This window comes from Salmo salar, chromosome ssa20, assembly GCF_905237065.1.
Source record: "Salmo salar chromosome ssa20, Ssal_v3.1, whole genome shotgun sequence".
NCBI lineage: Eukaryota > Metazoa > Chordata > Actinopteri > Salmoniformes > Salmonidae > Salmo > Salmo salar.
In genome coordinates this window covers 72922769-72929105 of record NC_059461.1, presented here as the reverse complement: position 1 = coordinate 72929105, position 6337 = coordinate 72922769, and positions in this window count along the sequence as shown.

Here is a 6337-nt window from a genome sequence, read left to right as displayed (position 1 = left end):
CAGATTATTTGTTGCGATTGCGAACGTAATAAAATGGTGGTCCGATAGTCCAGGATTATGAGGAAAAACATTAAGATCCACAACATTTATTCCATGGGACAAAACTAGGTCCAGAGAATGACTGTGGCAGTGAGTAGGTCCAGAGACATGTTGGACAAAACCCACTGAGTCGATAATGGCTCCGAAAGCCTTTTGGAGTGGGTCTGTGGACTTTTCCATGTGAATATTAAAGTCACCAAAAATTTGAATATTATCTGCGATGACTACAAGGTCCGATAGGAATTCAGGGAACTCAGTGAGGAACGCTGTATATGGCCCAGGAGGCCTGTAAACAGTAGCTATAAAAAGTGATTGAGTAGGCTGCATAGATTTCATGACTAGAAGCTCAAAAGACGAAAATGTTGTTGTTGTTTTTTTGGGGGTAAATTTAATTTTGCTATCATAAATGTTAGCAACACCTCCGCCTTTGCGGGATACACGGGGGATATGGTCACTAGTGTAACCAGGGGGTGAGGCCTCATTTAACACAGTAAATTCATCAGGCTTAAGCCATGTTTCAGTCAGGCCAATCACATCAAGATTATGATCAGTGATTAGTTAATTGACTATAACTGCCTTTGAAGTGAGGGATCTAACATTAAGTAGTCCTATTTTGAGATGTGTGGTATCACAATCTCTTTCAATAATGGCAGGGATGGAGGAGGTCTTTATACTAGTGAGATTGCTAAAGCGAACACCGCCATCTTTAATTTTGCCCAACCTAGATCGAGGCACAGACACGGTCTCAATGGGGATAGCTGAGCTGACTACACTGACTGTGCTAGTGGCAGACTCCTGCTGCCTGGCCTGCACCCTATTTCATTGTGGAGCTAGAGGAGTTAGAGCCCTGTCTATGTTCGTAGATAAGATGAGAGCACCCCTCCAGCTAGGATGGAGTCCGTCACTCCTCAACAGGCCAGGCTTGGTCCTGTTTGTGGGTGACTCCCAGAAAGAGGGCCAATTATCTACAAATTCTATATTTTGGGAGGGGCAGAAAACAGTTTTCAACCAGCGATTGAGTTGTGAGACTCTGCTGTAGAGCTCATCACTCCCCCCGTAGTGTCTTCCGGCACTACGGGGTGCCTGAGGATATAGTGTCTGATCGAGGTCCCCTGTTCACTTTGAGAGTCTGGAGGGCATTAATGGAACATCTGGGGGTCTTGATCAGCCTCACCTTGGGTTTCCACCCCGAGAGTAATGGGCAGGTGGAAAGAGTGAACCAGGATGTGGGTAGGTTTCTGCGGTCCTATTGCCAGGACTGGCCGGGGGAGTGGGCGGTGTTCGTGCCCTGGGCAGAGATGGCGCAGAACTCGCTCCGCCACTCCTCCACTAACCTCTCCCCCTTTCAGTGTGTATTGGGGTACCAGCCGGTTCTGGCACCGTGGCATCAGAGTCAGACCGAGGCTCCTGCGGTGGACGATTGGTTCAGGCGCGCGGAGGAGACATGGGAAGCCGCCCATGTTCACCTCCAGCAGGCCGCGCTGCGCCAAAAGACCAGCGAGGACCGTCACCGCAGTGAGACCCTGGTGTTCGCCCCGGGGGACAGGGTCTGGCTCTCGACCCGAAACCTGAACCTCCGCCTGCCCTGCCGGAAGCTGGGCCCGCGGTTTGTGGGGCCATTTAAAGTCCTGAGGAAAGTGAACGAGGAATGTTACAGGTTACAGCTTCCCCCTGATTACCATATTAACCCCTCGTTCCATGTGTCTCTCCTCAGGCCGGTGGTGGCTGGTCCGCTCCAGGAGTCTGAGGTGCGGGAGGTACCTCCGCCCCCTCTGGAAATTGAGGGGGCCCCGGCGTACTCCGTCCGTTCCATCCTGGATTCGAGGCGTCGGGCGAGGGGCCTTCAGTACCTCGTGGAATGGGAGCGGTACGGTCCGGAGGAGAGGTGCTGAGTTCCGGTGGCGGATGTATTGGACCCTGAACTGCTGCGGGAGTTCCACCGTCGCCCTGTGCCTCGCCTTCCGGGTCGTCCCCGAGGCCGGTGTCGACGCATCGCTGGAGCCGTGCATCGTGGGGGGAACTGTCACGGCTCCTCTCCTTGTTTGGGCGGCGTTCGGCGGTCGACGTCAACGGCTTTCTTGCCATCACAGCTCCATTTTTCATGTATTCATTTGTTTTGTCTTGTTCCCTGCACACCTGGTTTTCATTCCCCAATCACACTACATGTATTTATTCCTCTGTTCCCCTCATGTCTTTGTATAAGATTGCTTGTGTGTTACGTGTTTTGTACGCACTAGGCTTGCGTGCGTTTTTCCCGTGTTATTTCACGAAGCCTGTTTGTATACATTTTGATGTATTGTGACTGTTTTTGCGCGTTTTACACTTTGCCTTGTTGGCTGGAGGTTTTTTGGAAGTAGCTGCGTCCGTCTGTATATCTCTCCTGCCGAAATAAAGTGTGTGCCTGTTCACAATTCCCTGCTCTCCTGCACCTGACTTCAGCACAAGTAAGCACAAGCCTGACACTTCCTGTTAAGGCAAGGGCTGATTTCAAGGTTTTACTGCTAACCTACAAAGCATTACATGGGCTTGATCCTACCTATCGTTCCGATTTGGTCCTGCCATACATACCTACACGTACGCTACGGTCACAAGATGCAGGCCTCCTTACTGTCCCTAGAATTTCTAAGCAAACAGCTGGAGGCAAGGCTTTCTCCTATAGAGCTCCATTTTTATGGAATGGTCTGCCTATCCATGTGAGAGACGCAGACTCGGTCTCAACCTTTAAGTCTTTATTGAAGACTCATCTCTTCAGTAGGTCCTATGATTGAGTGTAGTCTGGCCCAGGAGTGTGAAGGTGAATGGAAAGGCACTGGAGCAACGAACCGCCCTTGCTGTCTCTGCCTGGTTGGTTACCCTCTCTCCACTGGGATTCTCTGCCTCTGACCCTATTACGGAGGCTGAGTCACTGGCTTACTGGTGCTCTTCCATGCCGTCCCTAGGAGGGGTGCATCAGTTGAATGGGTTGAGTCACTGACGTGATCTTCATGTCTGGGTTGGCGCCCCCCTGGGTTGTGCCGTGGCGGAGATATTCGTGGGCTATACTCGGCCTTGTCTCAGGATGGTAAGTTGGTGGTTGAAGTTATCCCTCTAGTGGTGTGGGGGCTGTGCTTTGGCAAAGTGGGTGGGGTTATATCCTGCCTGTTTGGCCTTGTCCGGGGGTATCGTCAGACAGGGCCACAGTGTCTCCTGACCCCTCCTGTCTCAGCCTCCAGTATTTTTGCTGCAGTAGTTTATGTGTCGGGGGGCTAGGGTCAGTCTGTTATTTCTGGAGTATTTCTCCTGTCTCCTGTGTGAATTTAAGTATGCTCTCTCTAATTCTCTCTCTTTTTCTTTCTATTTTTTTTCTTTCTTTCTTTCTTTCTCTCTTTCTTCCTTTCTTTCTCTCTCTCGGAGGACCTGAGCCCTAGGACCATGCCTCAGGACTACCTGGCCTGATGACTCCTTGCTGTCCCCAGTCCACCTGGCTGTGCTGCTGCTCCAGTTTCAACTGTTCTGCCTGCGGCTATGGAACCCTGACCTGTTCACCGGACGTGCTACCTTGTCCCAGACCTGCTGTTTTCAACTCTCTAGAGACAGCAGGAGTGGTAGAGATACTCTGAATGATCAGCTATGAAAAGCCAACTGACATTTACTCCTGAGGTGCAGACCTGCTGCACCCTCAAAACCACTGTGATTATTATTATTTGACCCTGCTGGTCATCTATGAACATTTGAACATCTTGGCCATGTTCTGTTATAATCTCCACCCGGCACAGCCAGAAGAGGACTGGCCACCCCTCATAGCCTGGTTCCTCTCTAGGGTTCTTCCTCTCTAGGTCTTCTTCCTCCTTTCTAAGGAGTTTTTCCTAGCCCGCGTGCTTCTACACCTGTATTGCTTGCTGTTTTGGGTTTTATGCTGGGTTTCTGTACAGCACTTTGTGACATCAGCTGATGTAAGAAGCGCTTTATAAATACATTTGATTGAATGCTACAGATGTCTCAAGTTTTGAGGGAGCGGGCAATTGGCATGCCGACTGCAGGAATGTCCACCAGAGCTGTTATGCCAGAAAATTTAATGTTCATTTCTCTAACATAAGCCACCAGATACCGACTGGTTTTCTGATCCATGCCCATACCTTTTTTTCTAAAGGTATCTGTCACCAACACATGCAAAGCTGTATTTCCAGTCATGTGAAATCCATAGATTAGGGCTGAATTAATTTATTTCAATCGACTGATTTCCTTATATGAACTGTAAAATTCGAAATTCTTGCATGTTGTAATTATATTTTTGTTCAGTGTTAGAGAAAGATTTTTGTGCGTGTATGGACAATTTATGGTATCTTTTATTTCAGCTCATGAAAAATGGGACCAACACTTTACATGTTGTTTATATTTTTGTTCAGTATACATTGGGGAGTCGCAAAATCAGTAATTTGTCTCACCTGCTACACTGGAAGCGGTACTTTTGGTCAGGGCGAGCGGTATGCAAACCAGGCCCAGGTTTCGCTCTCGCCCAGGTTTCTTTGAAACACACACTTGTGTCTCACAAGTTATGCATACAAGATAGCAGGCAAGTAAATGTTTCTTCTCTGTTGTTTAATTAAGTGACGGACAAGTTATGATTCCATTTCTGCATGTAAACAACTAGTTTCAAGTGAACCTAATCTTTGGGCAATCAAAAAATACTGTTGACTTGCCCTATGGGCCAGCGCCTTTCAGGCCTTAATATCAACGTGTGTGTATGTTTCTCACAGGTGAATTTCAAATTTTAACAACATCATCAACCCCACAGAGTCAATGCCAGGCTTCCTTCTGTGCAGCCTACCATACTGTATGTTATGTGGTAATATCTGTCTCATGTTGGACTACCTTTCCATGACCATAAAGTGGAACTATGATACAGAAATTACAAAGACAAGGTGCATGATGAGTTTCTTGTCTGTGTTAAAAGGGGCGATCAGTACAATAACAAAGCGAACACCCTGCTGCTGTTTTGGTAAACAGCTGTGGGATGGGGCTGGACCACTCTCAAGTGTATAGACAGAGCTATTGATGCAAGGACTGACCATCCATGATAGAAAATGTGTAGTATTGACCATGTTTTGAGGCTTAGACTGCAGTGTTGATTTCCAAAAAGCTATATCCACCCATTTTTCACATTTGAGTTTTTTCATCAGAAATGATTGCTTATGGGTACCTTCATGTGTGTGTAAAATATTGCTGTTTTCAGATTTATTATTCATAGATTTTAGATGTGTATGATTTTTTTTAAACATTTTTGCAAAACACTAAATAGCCATTGTTTAGATGGAATGTTCATGTCCTGTGATATGTGGTTTTCTCACCTAGCTATCTTAAGATGAATGCACTGACTGTTAGTCGCTCTGCATCTGCTAAATGACAAAAATGTAGAATGCAAATATTTTATATAAAGATGTATTGTTTGTTTTTTTAACACACTAATTTCTATCTTGTCTCATTGCTGTCCCCAACGGGCTCGGGAGGTGAAGATCAAGTCATGCGCCCTCTGAAACATGACCCACCTAACCACGCTTCTTAACACCCGTCCGCTTAACCCGGAAGCCAGATGCTCCAATGTTTCGGAGGAAACAATTGACAACTGAGGTCAGCCTGCAGGTGCCCGACCCACCACAAGAAGACACTAGAGTGCAATGAGCCAAGTAAAGCCCCCCCGGCCAAACCCTTCCCTAACCCGGGCGATGCTGGGCCAATTGTGCGCCACCCTATGGGACTTACGGTCACGGACGGTTGTGATACAGCCTGGATACGAACCAGGGACTGCAGTGACGCCTTTTGCAATTTTGCAAAAAACATGATTATTTGTCTCTCTGAAATGAAACCATCAAGTGATATATTTGAAACAAATACAGTATATGCCTGTCATTGAACATGCCATGATTAGATAGTGAAAAAATACACCAATCTCTTTCATAATTTCTTCAAACAATAAAGGCTAATTTACCAACATTTCTGAAAATGTATAAATAGAGTTTTGGAATGAACTCTTCAATTAGATTGTTTACAAACGATAGAGAAAAACAAGCATAGATTTTTGGTTTTGATGGGGTTACTGCTGAATTAAAACGTATAAAACATGTATAAGTTAGCCTATATTCCTGAAGAATCAATGGCTATAGATCATTAATTTAAAAGTCCAAAAATGGATGTAGCAATCGCAGATTGCCCCTTTAAAAGACAATATTAAAAAAAAGGTGTCTAGGGGAAATTTCTGCAATTTCAGATGTTCATAATTTTCATAGATAAGAAGGATGTGACCAGCTTTGAAATGTCGGTT